We start from the raw sequence: 16,220 nt of genomic DNA on the forward strand, positions 1-16,220 counted from the left end.
AGGTCGCGACCTTTCAACTGGACCCATGTGGACGTGGAACGACAGGGTGGTAATTGGCTCCAAACTGCGTGGTGTGTCTACGAATCCAGTAGGCAGTATGTACGAGAAGCCTTATTTGCTGCTCTCCCTTTACTTAAAGAGGTTTGTGAGTTGCTTTCTCGAACCCCTGGGGGAAGAGACTTATTGGTATCTTGGCAACAAGGGGTGGAGTCGTAAAGATCGCGGTTTGTGTCAGTATAGATTCTGTTTGACGAGGCCCCTGGGGGGTTGTGTAGGATACTGACGAGTGCAGGGAGTGCAAGTTCTGAGGGAGGTCCTGTGTCAAATGTGCTACCCTTTGCTAGACTCAGGTGTTCTCTCAAAACGGCAAAGGAGACCAGAACGACAGAGGGCCACAATGACAAGCGCTTGTCTGAGGGTCATTAGATAGGAGCAAGCTCAGCTTTTAAGAGTACAAAGAACATCAGTCATAAATGATGAAAAATGCAGCAGGTGCTGGACAAAGTTCAAACTTTCTAGAGCGCACGTGTTTAACCTTCTGCATTCGAAAGCTCAAACAAATGGAATATGCTTTGAAATTCTACGTGTTCAACTGTAGGCATATCTCAGTGTACATGTACAAAAATTAACTATACTTTGGTTTCCAGGGTGAGCTTCGACATCACAGTGCTAAGAGGTCCTTCATGAAAACCACCCGAGCCCAGAGAGCAGTCAGGCACTCGCACAAGTGACGAGGTGGCCGAGTGGTTAAGGCGATGGACTGCTAATCCATTGTGCTCTGCACGCGTGGGTTCGAATCCCATCCTCGTCGTTCCTTGCTCTGCTCGTTCAACTGCTCTGAACATTTGGTGCACTTTCCTTTTGTTCCACGTTCACCTCATGCAGTGCGATCCAAAAGGGTCGATGATCTGAATCAGCTGTGTTAAATAACGGAAGTACTATTTAAAGGGACGAGACCTGTTCTTCAACAACACAATAAGCTTCAAAAGAAGCTGGCAAAAATTGCCAAGGCTGACTGTATTTCAAGTCATCCTGGCGGGGTATTGGGTAAAGTTTTCAACCAGCAATGATCGCGCCTCGGATGAGCCTCATAGGCTACAATATTGCCTCTGCAAAAGAATGGTGTCAAAGGTCGCGACCTTTCAACTGGACCCATGTGGACGTGGAACGACAGGGTGGTAATTGGCTCCAAACTGCGTGGTGTGTCTACGAATCCAGTAGGCAGTATGTACGAGAAGCCTTATTTGCTGCTCTCCCTTTACTTAAAGAGGTTTGTGAGTTGCTTTCTCGAACCCCTGGGGGAAGAGACTTATTGGTATCTTGGCAACAAGGGGTGGAGTCGTAAAGATCGCGGTTTGGGTCAGTATAGATTCTGTTTGACGAGGCCCCTGGGGGGTTGTGTAGGATACTGACGAGTGCAGGGAGTGCAAGTTCTGAGGGAGGTCCTGTGTCAAATGTGCTACCCTTTGCTAGACTCAGGTGTTCTCTCAAAACGGCAACGGAGACCAGAACGACAGAGGGCCACAATGACAAGCGCTTGTCTGAGGGTCATTAGATAGGAGCAAGCTCAGCTTTTAAGAGTACAAAGAACATCAGTCATAAATGATGAAAAATGCAGCAGGTGCTGGACAAAGTTCAAACTTTGTAGAGCGCAAGTGTTTAACCTTCTGCATTCGAAAGCTCAAACAAATGGAATATGCTTTGAAATTCTACGTGTTCAACTGTAGGCATATCTCAGCGTACATGTACAAAAATTAACTATACTTTGGTTTCCAGGGTGAGCTTCGACATCACAGTGCTAAGAGGTCCTTCATGAAAACCACCCGAGCCCACAGAGCAGTCAGGCTCTCGCACAAGTGACGAGGTGGCCGAGTGGTTAAAGCGATGGACTGCTAATCCATTGTGCTCTGCACGCGTGGGTTCGAATCCCATCCTCGTCGTTCCTTGCTCTGCTCGTTCATCTGCTCTGCACATTTGGTGCACTTTCCTTATGTTCCACGTTCACCTCATGCAGTGCCATCCAAAAGGGTCGATGATCTGAATCAGCTGTGTTAAATAAAGGAAGTACTATTTAAAAGGACGAGACCTGTTCTTCAACAACACAATAAGCTTCAAAAGAAGCTGGCAAAAATTGCCAAGGCTGACTGTATTTCAAGTCATCCTGGCGGGGTATTGGGTAAAGTTTTCAACCAGCAATGATCGCGCCTCGGATGAGCCTCATAGGCTACAATATTGCCTCTGCGAAAGAATGGTGTCAAAGGTCGCGACCTTTCAACTGGACCCATGTGGACGTGGAACGACAGGGTGGTAATTGGCTCCAAACTGCGTGGTGTGTCTACGAATCCAGTAGGCAGTATGTACGAGAAGCCTTATTTGCTGCTCTCCCTTTACTTAAAGAGGTTTGTGAGTTGCTTTCTCGAAGCCCTGGGGGAAGAGACTTATTGGTATCTTGGCAAAAAGGGGTGGAGTGGTAAAGCTCGCGGTTTGGGTCAGTATAGATTCTGTTTGACGAGGCCCCTGGGGGGTTGGGTAGGATACTGACGAGTGCAGGGAGTGCAAGTTCTGAGGGAGGTCCTGTGTCAAATGTGCTACCCTTTGCTAGACTCAGGTGTTCTCTCAAAACGGCAACGGAGACCAGAACGACAGAGGGCCACAATGACAAGCACTTGTCTGAGGGTCATGAGATAGGAGCAAGCTCAGCTTTTAAGAGTACAAAGAACATCAGTCATAAATGATGAAAAATGCAGCAGGTGCTGGACAAAGTTCAAACTTTCTAGAGCGCACGTGTTTAACCTTCTGCATTCGAAAGCTCAAACAAATGGAATATGCTTTGAAATTCTACGTGTTCAACTGTAGGCATATCTCAGCGTACATGTACAAAAATTAACTATACTTTGGTTTCCAGGGTGAGCTTCGACATCACAGTGCTAAGAGGTCCTTCATGAAAACCACCCGAGCCCAGAGAGCAGTCAGGCACTCGCACAAGTGACGAGGTGGCCGAGTGGTTAAGGCGATGGACTGCTAATCCATTGTGCTCTACACGCGTGGGTTCGAATCCCATCCTCGTCGTTCCTTGCTCTGCTCGTTCATCTGCTCTGAACATTTGGTGCACTTTCCTTTTGTTCCACGTTCACCTCATGCAGTGCGATCAAAAAGGGTCGATGATCTGAATCAGCTGTGTTAAATAACGGAAGTACTATTTAAAGGGACGAGACCTGTTCTTCAACAACACAATAAGCTTCAAAAGAAGCTGGCAAAAATTGCCAAGGCTGACTGTATTTCAAGTCATCCTGGCGGGGTATTGGGTAAAGTTTTCAACCAGCAATGATCGCGCCTCGGATGAGCCTCATAGGCTACAATATTGCCTCTGCAAAAGAATGGTGTCAAAGGTCGCGACCTTTCAACTGGACCCATGTGGACGTGGAACGACAGGGTGGTAATTGGCTCCAAACTGCGTGGTGTGTCTACGAATCCAGTAGGCAGTATGTACGAGAAGCCTTATTTGCTGCTCTCCCTTTACTTAAAGAGGTTTGTGAGTTGCTTTCTCGAACCCCTGGGGGAAGAGACTTATTGGTATCTTGGCAACAAGGGGTGGAGTCGTAAAGATCGCGGTTTGGGTCAGTATAGATTCTGTTTGACGAGGCCCCTGGGGGGTTGTGTAGGATACTGACGAGTGCAGGGAGTGCAAGTTCTGAGGGAGGTCCTGTGTCAAATGTGCTACCCTTTGCTAGACTCAGGTGTTCTCTCAAAACGGCAACGGAGACCAGAACGACAGAGGGCCACAATGACAAGCGCTTGTCTGAGGGTCATTAGATAGGAGCAAGCTCAGCTTTTAAGAGTACAAAGAACATCAGTCATAAATGATGAAAAATGCAGCAGGTGCTGGACAAAGTTCAAACTTTGTAGAGCGCAAGTGTTTAACCTTCTGCATTCGAAAGCTCAAACAAATGGAATATGCTTTGAAATTCTACGTGTTCAACTGTAGGCATATCTCAGCGTACATGTACAAAAATTAACTATACTTTGGTTTCCAGGGTGAGCTTCGACATCACAGTGCTAAGAGGTCCTTCATGAAAACCACCCGAGCCCACAGAGCAGTCAGGCTCTCGCACAAGTGACGAGGTGGCCGAGTGGTTAAGGCGATGGACTGCTAATCCATTGTGCTCTGCACGCGTGGGTTCGAATCCCATCCTCGTCGTTCCTTGCTCTGCTCGTTCATCTGCTCTGCACATTTGGTGCACTTTCCTTTTGTTCCACGTTCACCTCATGCAGTGCGATCCAAAAGGGTCGATGATCTGAATCAGCTGTGTTAAATAAAGGAAGTACTATTTAAAAGGACGAGACCTGTTCTTCAACAACACAATAAGCTTCAAAAGAAGCTGGCAAAAATTGCCAAGGCTGACTGTATTTCAAGTCATCCTGGCGGGGTATTGGGTAAAGTTTTCAACCAGCAATGATCGCGCCTCGGATGAGCCTCATAGGCTACAATATTGCCTCTGCGAAAGAATGGTGTCAAAGGTCGCGACCTTTCAACTGGACCCATGTGGACGTGGAACGACAGGGTGGTAATTGGCTCCAAACTGCGTGGTGTGTCTACGAATCCAGTAGGCAGTATGTACGAGAAGCCTTATTTGCTGCTCTCCCTTTACTTAAAGAGGTTTGTGAGTTGCTTTCTCGAAGCCCTGGGGGAAGAGACTTATTGGTATCTTGGCAAAAAGGGGTGGAGTGGTAAAGCTCGCGGTTTGGGTCAGTATAGATTCTGTTTGACGAGGCCCCTGGGGGGTTGGGTAGGATACTGACGAGTGCAGGGAGTGCAAGTTCTGAGGGAGGTCCTGTGTCAAATGTGCTACCCTTTGCTAGACTCAGGTGTTCTCTCAAAACGGCAACGGAGACCAGAACGACAGAGGGCCACAATGACAAGCACTTGTCTGAGGGTCATGAGATAGGAGCAAGCTCAGCTTTTAAGAGTACAAAGAACATCAGTCATAAATGATGAAAAATGCAGCAGGTGCTGGACAAAGTTCAAACTTTCTAGAGCGCAAGTGTTTAACCTTCTGCATTCGAAAGCTCAAACAAATGGAATATGCTTTGAAATTCTACGTGTTCAACTGTAGGCATATCTCAGCGTACATGTACAAAAATTAACTATACTTTGGTTTCCAGGGTGAGCTTCGACATCACAGTGCTAAGAGGTCCTTCATGAAAACCACCCGAGCCCAGAGAGCAGTCAGGCACTCGCACAAGTGACGAGGTGGCCGAGTGGTTAAGGCGATGGACTGCTAATCCATTGTGCTCTGCACGCGTGGGTTCGAATCCCATCCTCGTTGTTCCTTGCTCTGCTCGTTCATCTGCTCTGCACATTTGGTGCACTTTCCTTTTGTTCCACGTTCACCTCATGCAGTGCGATCCAAAAGGGTCGATGATCTGAATCAGCTGTGTTAAATAAAGGAAGTACTATTTAAAAGGACGAGACCTGTTCTTCAACAACACAATAAGCTTCAAAAGAAGCTGGCAAAAATTGCCAAGGCTGACTGTATTTCAAGTCATCCTGGCGGGGTATTGGGTAAAGTTTTCAACCAGCAATGATCGCGCCTCGGATGAGCCTCATAGGCTACAATATTGCCTCTGCGAAAGAATGATGTCAAAGGTCGCGACCTTTCAACTGGACCCATGTGGACGTGGAACGACAGGGTGGTAATTGGCTCCAAACTGCGTGGTGTGTCTACGAATCCAGTAGGCAGTATGTACGAGAAGCCTTATTTGCTGCTCTCCCTTTACTTAAAGAGGTTTGTGAGTTGCTTTCTCGAAGCCCTGGGGGAAGAGACTTATTGGTATCTTGGCAAAAAGGGGTGGAGTGGTAAAGCTCGCGGTTTGGGTCAGTATAGATTCTGTTTGACGAGGCCCCTGGGGGGTTGGGTAGGATACTGACGAGTGCAGGGAGTGCAAGTTCTGAGGGAGGTCCTGTGTCAAATGTGCTACCCTTTGCTAGACTCAGGTGTTCTCTCAAAACGGCAACGGAGACCAGAACGACAGAGGGCCACAATGACAAACACTTGTCTGAGGGTCATTAGATAGGAGCAAGCTCAGCTTTTAAGAGTACAAAGAACATCAGTCATAAATGATGAAAAATGCAGCAGGTGCTGGACAAAGTTCAAACTTTCTAGAGCGCACGTGTTTAACCTTCTGCATTCGAAAGCTCAAACAAATGGAATATGCTTTGAAATTCTACGTGTTCAACTGTAGGCATATCTCAGTGTACATGTACAAAAATTAACTATACTTTGGTTTCCAGGGTGAGCTTCGACATCACAGTGCTAAGAGGTCCTTCATGAAAACCAACCGAGCCCACAGAGCAGTCAGGCTCTCGCACAAGTGACGAGGTGGCCGAGTGGTTAAGGCGATGGACTGCTAATCCATTGTGCTCTGCACGCGTGGGTTCGAATCCCATCCTCGTCGTTCCTTGCTCTGCTCGTTCATCTGCTCTGCACATTTGGTGCACTTTCCATTTGTTCCACGTTCACCTCATGCAGTGCGATCCAAAAGGGTCGATGATCTGAATCAGCTGTGTTAAATAAAGGAAGTACTATTTAAAAGGACGAGACCTGTTCTTCAACAACACAATAAGCTTCAAAAGAAGCTGGCAAAAATTGCCAAGGCTGACTGTATTTCAAGTCATCCTGGCGGGGTATTGGGTAAAGTTTTCAACCAGCAATGATCACGCCTCGGATGAGCCTCATAGGCTACAATATTGCCTCTGCGAAAGAATGGTGTCAAAGGTCGCGACCTTTCAACTGGACCCATGTGGACGTGGAACGACAGGGTGGTAATTGGCTCCAAACTGCGTGGTGTGTCTACGAATCCAGTAGGCAGTATGTACGAGAAGCCTTATTTGCTGCTCTCCCTTTACTTAAAGAGGTTTGTGAGTTGCTTTCTCGAAGCCCTGGGGGAAGAGACTTATTGGTATCTTGGCAAAAAGGGGTGGAGTGGTAAAGCTGGTGGTTTGGGTCAGTATAGATTCTGTTTGACGAGGCCCCTGGGGGGTTGGGTAGGATACTGACGAGTGCAGGGAGTGCAAGTTCTGAGGGAGGTCCTGTGTCAAATGTGCTACCCTTTGCTAGACTCAGGTGTTCTCTCAAAACGGCAACGGAGACCAGAACGACAGAGGGCCACAATGACAAGCACTTGTCTGAGGGTCATGAGATAGGAGCAAGCTCAGCTTTTAAGAGTACAAAGAACATCAGTCATAAATGATGAAAAATGCAGCAGGTGCTGGACAAAGTTCATACTTTGTAGAGCGCAAGTGTTTAACTTTCTGCATTCGAAAGCTCAAACAAATGGAATATGCTTTGAAATTCTACGTGTTCAACTGTAGGCATATCTCAGCGTACATGTACAAAAATTAACTATACTTTGGTTTCCAGGGTGAGCTTCGACATCACAGTGCTAAGAGGTCCTTCATGAAAACCACCCGAGCCCAGAGAGCAGTCAGGCACTCGCACAAGTGACGAGGTGGCCGAGTGGTTAAGGCGATGGACTGCTAATCCATTGTGCTCTGCACGCGTGGGTTCGAATCCCATCCTCGTCGTTCCTTGCTCTGCTCGTTCATCTGCTCTGCACATTTGGTGCACTTTCCTTTTGTTCCACGTTCACCTCATGCAGTGCGATCCAAAAGGGTCGATGATCTGAATCAGCTGTGTTAAATAAAGGAAGTACTATTTAAAAGGACGAGACCTGTTCTTCAACAACACAATAAGCTTCAGAAGAAGCTGGCAAAAATTGCCAAGGCTGACTGTATTTCAAGTCATCCTGGCGGGGTATTGGGTAAAGTTTTCAACCAGCAATGATCGCGCCTCGGATGAGCCTCATAGGCTACAATATTGCCTCTGCAAAAGAATGATGTCAAAGGTCGCGACCTTTCAACTGGACCCATGTGGACGTGGAACGACAGGGTGGTAATTGGCTCCAAACTGCGTGGTGTGTCTACGAATCCAGTAGGCAGTATGTACGAGAAGCCTTATTTGCTGCTCTCCCTTTACTTAAAGAGGTTTGTGAGTTGCTTTCTCGAAGCCCTGGGGGAAGAGACTTATTGGTATCTTGGCAAAAAGGGGTGGAGTGGTAAAGCTCGCGGTTTGGGTCAGTATAGATTCTGTTTGACGAGGCCCCTGGGGGGTTGGGTAGGATACTGACGAGTGCAGGGAGTGCAAGTTCTGAGGGAGGTCCTGTGTCAAATGTGCTACCCTTTGCTAGACACAGGTGTTCTCTCAAAACGGCAACGGAGACCAGAACGACAGAGGGCCACAATGACAAACGCTTGTCTGAGGGTCATTAGATAGGAGCAAGCTCAGCTTTTAAGAGTACAAAGAACATCAGTCATAAATGATGAAAAATGCAGCAGGTGCTGGACAAAGTTCAAACTTTCTAGAGCGCACGTGTTTAACCTTCTGCATTCGAAAGCTCAAACAAATGGAATATGCTTTGAAATTCTACGTGTTCAACTGTAGGCATATCTCAGTGTACATGTACAAAAATTAACTATACTTTGGTTTCCAGGGTGAGCTTCGACATCACAGTGCTAAGAGGTCCTTCATGAAAACCACCCGAGCCCAGAGAGCAGTCAGGCACTCGCACAAGTGACGAGGTGGCCGAGTGGTTAAGGCGATGGACTGCTAATCCATTGTGCTCTGCACGCGTGGGTTCGAATCCCATCCTCGTCGTTCCTTGCTCTGCTCGTTCAACTGCTCTGAACATTTGGTGCACTTTCCTTTTGTTCCACGTTCACCTCATGCAGTGCGATCCAAAAGGGTCGATGATCTGAATCAGCTGTGTTAAATAACGGAAGTACTATTTAAAGGGACGAGACCTGTTCTTCAACAACACAATAAGCTTCAAAAGAAGCTGGCAAAAATTGCCAAGGCTGACTGTATTTCAAGTCATCCTGGCGGGGTATTGGGTAAAGTTTTCAACCAGCAATGATCGCGCCTCGGATGAGCCTCATAGGCTACAATATTGCCTCTGCAAAAGAATGATGTCAAAGGTCGCGACCTTTCAACTGGACCCATGTGGACGTGGAACGACAGGGTGGTAATTGGCTCCAAACTGCGTGGTGTGTCTACGAATCCAGTAGGCAGTATGTACGAGAAGCCTTATTTGCTGCTCTCCCTTTACTTAAAGAGGTTTGTGAGTTGCTTTCTCGAAGCCCTGGGGGAAGAGACTTATTGGTATCTTGGCAAAAAGGGGTGGAGTGGTAAAGCTCGCGGTTTGGGTCAGTATAGATTCTGTTTGACGAGGCCCCTGGGGGGTTGGGTAGGATACTGACGAGTGCAGGGAGTGCAAGTTCTGAGGGAGGTCCTGTGTCAAATGTGCTACCCTTTGCTAGACACAGGTGTTCTCTCAAAACGGCAACGGAGACCAGAACGACAGAGGGCCACAATGACAAACGCTTGTCTGAGGGTCATTAGATAGGAGCAAGCTCAGCTTTTAAGAGTACAAAGAACATCAGTCATAAATGATGAAAAATGCAGCAGGTGCTGGACAAAGTTCAAACTTTCTAGAGCGCACGTGTTTAACCTTCTGCATTCGAAAGCTCAAACAAATGGAATATGCTTTGAAATTCTACGTGTTCAACTGTAGGCATATCTCAGCGTACATGTACAAAAATTAACTATACTTTGGTTTCCAGGGTGAGCTTCGACATCACAGTGCTAAGAGGTCCTTCATGAAAACCACCCGAGCCCAGAGAGCAGTCAGGCACTCGCACAAGTGACGAGGTGGCCGAGTGGTTAAGGCGATGGACTGCTAATCCATTGTGCTCTGCACGCGTGGGTTCGAATCCCATCCTCGTCGTTCCTTGCTCTGCTCGTTCAACTGCTCTGAACATTTGGTGCACTTTCCTTTTGTTCCACGTTCACCTCATGCAGTGCGATCCAAAAGGGTCGATGATCTGAATCAGCTGTGTTAAATAACGGAAGTACTATTTAAAGGGACGAGACCTGTTCTTCAACAACACAATAAGCTTCAAAAGAAGCTGGCAAAAATTGCCAAGGCTGACTGTATTTCAAGTCATCCTGGCGGGGTATTGGGTAAAGTTTTCAACCAGCAATGATCGCGCCTCGGATGAGCCTCATAGGCTACAATATTGCCTCTGCAAAAGAATGATGTCAAAGGTCGCGACCTTTCAACTGGACCCATGTGGACGTGGAACGACAGGGTGGTAATTGGCTCCAAACTGCGTGGTGTGTCTACGAATCCAGTAGGCAGTATGTACGAGAAGCCTTATTTGCTGCTCTCCCTTTACTTAAAGAGGTTTGTGAGTTGCTTTCTCGAAGCCCTGGGGGAAGAGACTTATTGGTATCTTGGCAAAAAGGGGTGGAGTGGTAAAGCTCGCGGTTTGGGTCAGTATAGATTCTGTTTGACGAGGCCCCTGGGGGGTTGGGTAGGATACTGACGAGTGCAGGGAGTGCAAGTTCTGAGGGAGGTCCTGTGTCAAATGTGCTACCCTTTGCTAGACACAGGTGTTCTCTCAAAACGGCAACGGAGACCAGAACGACAGAGGGCCACAATGACAAACGCTTGTCTGAGGGTCATTAGATAGGAGCAAGCTCAGCTTTTAAGAGTACAAAGAACATCAGTCATAAATGATGAAAAATGCAGCAGGTGCTGGACAAAGTTCAAACTTTCTAGAGCGCACGTGTTTAACCTTCTGCATTCGAAAGCTCAAACAAATGGAATATGCTTTGAAATTCTACGTGTTCAACTGTAGGCATATCTCAGCGTACATGTACAAAAATTAACTATACTTTGGTTTCCAGGGTGAGCTTCGACATCACAGTGCTAAGAGGTCCTTCATGAAAACCACCCGAGCCCAGAGAGCAGTCAGGCACTCGCACAAGTGACGAGGTGGCCGAGTGGTTAAGGCGATGGACTGCTAATCCATTGTGCTCTGCACGCGTGGGTTCGAATCCCATCCTCGTCGTTCCTTGCTCTGCTCGTTCAACTGCTCTGAACATTTGGTGCACTTTCCTTTTGTTCCACGTTCACCTCATGCAGTGCGATCCAAAAGGGTCGATGATCTGAATCAGCTGTGTTAAATAACGGAAGTACTATTTAAAGGGACGAGACCTGTTCTTCAACAACACAATAAGCTTCAAAAGAAGCTGGCAAAAATTGCCAAGGCTGACTGTATTTCAAGTCATCCTGGCGGGGTATTGGGTAAAGTTTTCAACCAGCAATGATCGCGCCTCGGATGAGCCTCATAGGCTACAATATTGCCTCTGCGAAAGAATGATGTCAAAGGTCGCGACCTTTCAACTGGACCCATGTGGACATGGAACGACAGGGTGGTAATTGGCTCCAAACTGCGTGGTGTGTCTACGAATCCAGTAGGCAGTATGTACGAGAAGCCTTATTTGCTGCTCTCCCTTTACTTAAAGAGGTTTGTGAGTTGCTTTCTCGAAGCCCTGGGGGAAGAGACTTATTGGTATCTTGGCAAAAAGGGGTGGAGTGGTAAAGCTGGTGGTTTGGGTCAGTATAGATTCTGTTTGACGAGGCCCCTGGGGGGTTGGGTAGGATACTGACGAGTGCAGGGAGTGCAAGTTCTGAGGGAGGTCCTGTGTCAAATGTGCTACCCTTTGCTAGACTCAGGTGTTCTCTCAAAACGGCAACGGAGACCAGAACGACAGAGGGCCACAATGACAAGCACTTGTCTGAGGGTCATGAGATAGGAGCAAGCTCAGCTTTTAAGAGTACAAAGAACATCAGTCATAAATGATGAAAAATGCAGCAGGTGCTGGACAAAGTTCATACTTTGTAGAGCGCAAGTGTTTAACTTTCTGCATTCGAAAGCTCAAACAAATGGAATATGCTTTGAAATTCTACGTGTTCAACTGTAGGCATATCTCAGCGTACATGTACAAAAATTAACTATACTTTGGTTTCCAGGGTGAGCTTCGACATCACAGTGCTAAGAGGTCCTTCATGAAAACCACCCGAGCCCAGAGAGCAGTCAGGCACTCGCACAAGTGACGAGGTGGCCGAGTGGTTAAGGCGATGGACTGCTAATCCATTGTGCTCTGCACGCGTGGGTTCGAATCCCATCCTCGTCGTTCCTTGCTCTGCTCGTTCATCTGCTCTGCACATTTGGTGCACTTTCCTTTTGTTCCACGTTCACCTCATGCAGTGCGATCCAAAAGGGTCGATGATCTGAATCAGCTGTGTTAAATAAAGGAAGTACTATTTAAAAGGACGAGACCTGTTCTTCAACAACACAATAAGCTTCAGAAGAAGCTGGCAAAAATTGCCAAGGCTGACTGTATTTCAAGTCATCCTGGCGGGGTATTGGGTAAAGTTTTCAACCAGCAATGATCGCGCCTCGGATGAGCCTCATAGGCTACAATATTGCCTCTGCAAAAGAATGATGTCAAAGGTCGCGACCTTTCAACTGGACCCATGTGGACGTGGAACGACAGGGTGGTAATTGGCTCCAAACTGCGTGGTGTGTCTACGAATCCAGTAGGCAGTATGTACGAGAAGCCTTATTTGCTGCTCTCCCTTTACTTAAAGAGGTTTGTGAGTTGCTTTCTCGAAGCCCTGGGGGAAGAGACTTATTGGTATCTTGGCAAAAAGGGGCGGAGTGGTAAAGCTCGCGGTTTGGGTCAGTATAGATTCTGTTTGACGAGGCCCCTGGGGGGTTGGGTAGGATACTGACGAGTGCAGGGAGTGCAAGTTCTGAGGGAGGTCCTGTGTCAAATGTGCTACCCTTTGCTAGACACAGGTGTTCTCTCAAAACGGCAACGGAGACCAGAACGACAGAGGGCCACAATGACAAACGCTTGTCTGAGGGTCATTAGATAGGAGCAAGCTCAGCTTTTAAGAGTACAAAGAACATCAGTCATAAATGATGAAAAATGCAGCAGGTGCTGGACAAAGTTCAAACTTTCTAGAGCGCACGTGTTTAACCTTCTGCATTCGAAAGCTCAAACAAATGGAATATGCTTTGAAATTCTACGTGTTCAACTGTAGGCATATCTCAGTGTACATGTACAAAAATTAACTATACTTTGGTTTCCAGGGTGAGCTTCGACATCACAGTGCTAAGAGGTCCTTCATGAAAACCACCCGACCCCAGAGAGCAGTCAGGCACTCGCACAAGTGACGAGGTGGCCGAGTGGTTAAGGCGATGGACTGCTAATCCATTGTGCTCTGCACGCGTGGGTTCGAATCCCATCCTCGTCGTTCCTTGCTCTGCTCGTTCAACTGCTCTGAACATTTGGTGCACTTTCCTTTTGTTCCACGTTCACCTCATGCAGTGCGATCCAAAAGGGTCGATGATCTGAATCAGCTGTGTTAAATAACGGAAGTACTATTTAAAGGGACGAGACCTGTTCTTCAACAACACAATAAGCTTCAAAAGAAGCTGGCAAAAATTGCCAAGGCTGACTGTATTTCAAGTCATCCTGGCGGGGTATTGGGTAAAGTTTTCAACCAGCAATGATCGCGCCTCGGATGAGCCTCATAGGCTACAATATTGCCTCTGCAAAAGAATGATGTCAAAGGTCGCGACCTTTCAACTGGACCCATGTGGACGTGGAACGACAGGGTGGTAATTGGCTCCAAACTGCGTGGTGTGTCTACGAATCCAGTAGGCAGTATGTACGAGAAGCCTTATTTGCTGCTCTCCCTTTACTTAAAGAGGTTTGTGAGTTGCTTTCTCGAAGCCCTGGGGGAAGAGACTTATTGGTATCTTGGCAAAAAGGGGTGGAGTGGTAAAGCTCGCGGTTTGGGTCAGTATAGATTCTGTTTGACGAGGCCCCTGGGGGGTTGGGTAGGATACTGACGAGTGCAGGGAGTGCAAGTTCTGAGGGAGGTCCTGTGTCAAATGTGCTACCCTTTGCTAGACACAGGTGTTCTCTCAAAACGGCAACGGAGACCAGAACGACAGAGGGCCACAATGACAAACGCTTGTCTGAGGGTCATTAGATAGGAGCAAGCTCAGCTTTTAAGAGTACAAAGAACATCAGTCATAAATGATGAAAAATGCAGCAGGTGCTGGACAAAGTTCAAACTTTCTAGAGCGCACGTGTTTAACCTTCTGCATTCGAAAGCTCAAACAAATGGAATATGCTTTGAAATTCTACGTGTTCAACTGTAGGCATATCTCAGTGTACATGTACAAAAATTAACTATACTTTGGTTTCCAGGGTGAGCTTCGACATCACAGTGCTAAGAGGTCCTTCATGAAAACCACCCGAGCCCAGAGAGCAGTCATGCACTCGCACAAGTGACGAGGTGGCCGAGTGGTTAAGGCGATGGACTGCTAATCCATTGTGCTCTGCACGCGTGGGTTCGAATCCCATCCTCGTCGTTCCTTGCTCTGCTCGTTCAACTGCTCTGAACATTTGGTGCACTTTCCTTTTGTTCCACGTTCACCTCATGCAGTGCGATCCAAAAGGGTCGATGATCTGAATCAGCTGTGTTAAATAACGGAAGTACTATTTAAAGGGACGAGACCTGTTCTTCAACAACACAATAAGCTTCAAAAGAAGCTGGCAAAAATTGCCAAGGCTGACTGTATTTCAAGTCATCCTGGCGGGGTATTGGGTAAAGTTTTCAACCAGCAATGATCGCGCCTCGGATGAGCCTCATAGGCTACAATATTGCCTCTGCGAAAGAATGATGTCAAAGGTCGCGACCTTTCAACTGGACCCATGTGGACGTGGAACGACAGGGTGGTAATTGGCTCCAAACTGCGTGGTGTGTCTACGAATCCAGTAGGCAGTATGTACGAGAAGCCTTATTTGCTGCTCTCCCTTTACTTAAAGAGGTTTGTGAGTTGCTTTCTCGAAGCCCTGGGGGAAGAGACTTATTGGTATCTTGGCAAAAAGGGGTGGAGTGGTAAAGCTCGCGGTTTGGGTCAGTATAGATTCTGTTTTACGAGGCCCCTGGGGGGTTGGGTAGGATACTGACGAGTGCAGGGAGTGCAAGTTCTGAGGGAGGTCCTGTGTCAAATGTGCTACCCTTTGCTAGACTCAGGTGTTCTCTCAAAACGGCAACGGAGACCAGAACGACAGAGGGCCACAATGACAAACACTTGTCTGAGGGTCATGAGATAGGAGCAAGCTCAGCTTTTTAAGAGTACAAAGAACATCAGTCATAAATGATGAAAAATGCAGCAGGTGCTGGACAAAGTTCAAACTTTCTAGAGCGCAAGTGTTTAACCTTCTGCATTCGAAAGCTCAAACAAATGGAATATGCTTTGAAATTCTACGTGTTCAACTGTAGGCATATCTCAGCGTACATGTACAAAAATTAACTATACTTTGGTTTCCAGGGTGAGCTTCGACATCACAGTGCTAAGAGGTCCTTCATGAAAACCACCCGAGCCCAGAGAGCAGTCAGGCACTTGCACAAGTGACGAGGTGGCCGAGTGGTTAAGGCGATGGACTGCTAATCCATTGTGCTCTGCACGCGTGGGTTCGAATCCCATCCTCGTCGTTCCTTGCTCTACTCGTTCATCTGCTCTGCACATTTGGTGCACTTTCCTTTTGTTCCACGTTCACCTCATGCAGTGCGATCCAAAAGGGTCGATGATCTGAATCAGCTGTGTTAAATAAAGGAAGTACTATTTAAAAGGACGAGACCTGTTCTTCAACAACACAATAAGCTTCAAAAGAAGCTGGCAAAAATTGCCAAGGCTGACTGTATTTCAAGTCATCCTGGCGGGGTATTGGGTAAAGTTTTCAACCAGCAATGATCGCGCCTCGGATGAGCCTCATAGGCTACAATATTGCCTCTGCGAAAGAATGATGTCAAAGGTCGCGACCTTTCAACTGGACCCATGTGGACGTGGAACGACAGGGTGGTAATTGGCTCCAAACTGCGTGGTGTGTCTACGAATCCAGTAGGCAGTATGTACGAGAAGCCTTATTTGCTGCTCTCCCTTTACTTAAAGAGGTTTGTGAGTTGCTTTCTCGAAGCCCTGGGGGAAGAGACTTATTGGTATCTTGGCAAAAAGGGGTGGAGTGGTAAAGCTCGCGGTTTGGGTCAGTATAGATTCTGTTTGACGAGGCCCCTGGGGGGTTGGGTAGGATACTGACGAGTGCAGGGAGTGCAAGTTCTGAGGGAGGTCCTGTGTCAAATGTGCTACCCTTTGCTAGACTCAGGTGTTCTCTCAAAACGGCAACGGAGACCAGAACGACAGAGGGCCACAATGACAAACACTTGTC

The 16,220-nt window shown here is 47.4% G+C and overlaps 1 protein-coding gene and 28 non-coding genes across 29 annotated transcripts in view; 14 read left to right on the plus strand and 15 right to left on the minus strand.

Annotated features, from left to right (window-relative positions):
- LOC128026950 (ligand-dependent nuclear receptor corepressor-like protein) overlaps positions 1-16,220 on the minus strand; it is a 473,072-nt gene that overhangs the window by 225,873 nt on the left and 230,979 nt on the right. The window lies entirely within an intron of this gene.
- trnas-gcu (transfer RNA serine (anticodon GCU)) lies at positions 730-811 on the plus strand. Its single transcript has one exon. It is a non-coding gene; the product is annotated as a tRNA-Ser (tRNA).
- Positions 981-1,121, minus strand: LOC128027984 (U4 spliceosomal RNA). The gene has a single exon (XR_008186975.1). It is a non-coding gene; the product is annotated as a U4 spliceosomal RNA (small nuclear RNA).
- Positions 1,859-1,940, plus strand: trnas-gcu (transfer RNA serine (anticodon GCU)). The gene has a single exon. It is a non-coding gene; the product is annotated as a tRNA-Ser (tRNA).
- Positions 2,110-2,250, minus strand: LOC128027924 (U4 spliceosomal RNA). The gene has a single exon (XR_008186918.1). It is a non-coding gene; the product is annotated as a U4 spliceosomal RNA (small nuclear RNA).
- trnas-gcu (transfer RNA serine (anticodon GCU)) lies at positions 2,988-3,069 on the plus strand. The gene has a single exon. It is a non-coding gene; the product is annotated as a tRNA-Ser (tRNA).
- Positions 3,239-3,379, minus strand: LOC128027995 (U4 spliceosomal RNA). Its single transcript, XR_008186986.1, has one exon. It is a non-coding gene; the product is annotated as a U4 spliceosomal RNA (small nuclear RNA).
- trnas-gcu (transfer RNA serine (anticodon GCU)) lies at positions 4,117-4,198 on the plus strand. Its single transcript has one exon. It is a non-coding gene; the product is annotated as a tRNA-Ser (tRNA).
- Positions 4,368-4,508, minus strand: LOC128027925 (U4 spliceosomal RNA). Its single transcript, XR_008186919.1, has one exon. It is a non-coding gene; the product is annotated as a U4 spliceosomal RNA (small nuclear RNA).
- On the plus strand, positions 5,246-5,327 carry trnas-gcu (transfer RNA serine (anticodon GCU)). The gene has a single exon. It is a non-coding gene; the product is annotated as a tRNA-Ser (tRNA).
- LOC128027927 (U4 spliceosomal RNA) lies at positions 5,497-5,637 on the minus strand. The gene has a single exon (XR_008186921.1). It is a non-coding gene; the product is annotated as a U4 spliceosomal RNA (small nuclear RNA).
- On the plus strand, positions 6,375-6,456 carry trnas-gcu (transfer RNA serine (anticodon GCU)). The gene has a single exon. It is a non-coding gene; the product is annotated as a tRNA-Ser (tRNA).
- LOC128028079 (U4 spliceosomal RNA) lies at positions 6,626-6,766 on the minus strand. Its single transcript, XR_008187065.1, has one exon. It is a non-coding gene; the product is annotated as a U4 spliceosomal RNA (small nuclear RNA).
- Positions 7,504-7,585, plus strand: trnas-gcu (transfer RNA serine (anticodon GCU)). Its single transcript has one exon. It is a non-coding gene; the product is annotated as a tRNA-Ser (tRNA).
- Positions 7,755-7,895, minus strand: LOC128027810 (U4 spliceosomal RNA). The gene has a single exon (XR_008186810.1). It is a non-coding gene; the product is annotated as a U4 spliceosomal RNA (small nuclear RNA).
- Positions 8,633-8,714, plus strand: trnas-gcu (transfer RNA serine (anticodon GCU)). Its single transcript has one exon. It is a non-coding gene; the product is annotated as a tRNA-Ser (tRNA).
- Positions 8,884-9,024, minus strand: LOC128028007 (U4 spliceosomal RNA). The gene has a single exon (XR_008186997.1). It is a non-coding gene; the product is annotated as a U4 spliceosomal RNA (small nuclear RNA).
- Positions 9,762-9,843, plus strand: trnas-gcu (transfer RNA serine (anticodon GCU)). Its single transcript has one exon. It is a non-coding gene; the product is annotated as a tRNA-Ser (tRNA).
- Positions 10,013-10,153, minus strand: LOC128028019 (U4 spliceosomal RNA). Its single transcript, XR_008187008.1, has one exon. It is a non-coding gene; the product is annotated as a U4 spliceosomal RNA (small nuclear RNA).
- On the plus strand, positions 10,891-10,972 carry trnas-gcu (transfer RNA serine (anticodon GCU)). Its single transcript has one exon. It is a non-coding gene; the product is annotated as a tRNA-Ser (tRNA).
- On the minus strand, positions 11,142-11,282 carry LOC128027928 (U4 spliceosomal RNA). Its single transcript, XR_008186922.1, has one exon. It is a non-coding gene; the product is annotated as a U4 spliceosomal RNA (small nuclear RNA).
- trnas-gcu (transfer RNA serine (anticodon GCU)) lies at positions 12,020-12,101 on the plus strand. The gene has a single exon. It is a non-coding gene; the product is annotated as a tRNA-Ser (tRNA).
- On the minus strand, positions 12,271-12,411 carry LOC128027811 (U4 spliceosomal RNA). The gene has a single exon (XR_008186811.1). It is a non-coding gene; the product is annotated as a U4 spliceosomal RNA (small nuclear RNA).
- Positions 13,149-13,230, plus strand: trnas-gcu (transfer RNA serine (anticodon GCU)). Its single transcript has one exon. It is a non-coding gene; the product is annotated as a tRNA-Ser (tRNA).
- LOC128028030 (U4 spliceosomal RNA) lies at positions 13,400-13,540 on the minus strand. Its single transcript, XR_008187019.1, has one exon. It is a non-coding gene; the product is annotated as a U4 spliceosomal RNA (small nuclear RNA).
- Positions 14,278-14,359, plus strand: trnas-gcu (transfer RNA serine (anticodon GCU)). Its single transcript has one exon. It is a non-coding gene; the product is annotated as a tRNA-Ser (tRNA).
- LOC128027929 (U4 spliceosomal RNA) lies at positions 14,529-14,669 on the minus strand. Its single transcript, XR_008186923.1, has one exon. It is a non-coding gene; the product is annotated as a U4 spliceosomal RNA (small nuclear RNA).
- Positions 15,408-15,489, plus strand: trnas-gcu (transfer RNA serine (anticodon GCU)). Its single transcript has one exon. It is a non-coding gene; the product is annotated as a tRNA-Ser (tRNA).
- Positions 15,659-15,799, minus strand: LOC128027930 (U4 spliceosomal RNA). The gene has a single exon (XR_008186924.1). It is a non-coding gene; the product is annotated as a U4 spliceosomal RNA (small nuclear RNA).

This window comes from Carassius gibelio, chromosome A14 (assembly GCF_023724105.1).
Source record: "Carassius gibelio isolate Cgi1373 ecotype wild population from Czech Republic chromosome A14, carGib1.2-hapl.c, whole genome shotgun sequence".
Classification (NCBI taxonomy): Eukaryota; Metazoa; Chordata; class Actinopteri; order Cypriniformes; family Cyprinidae; genus Carassius; species Carassius gibelio.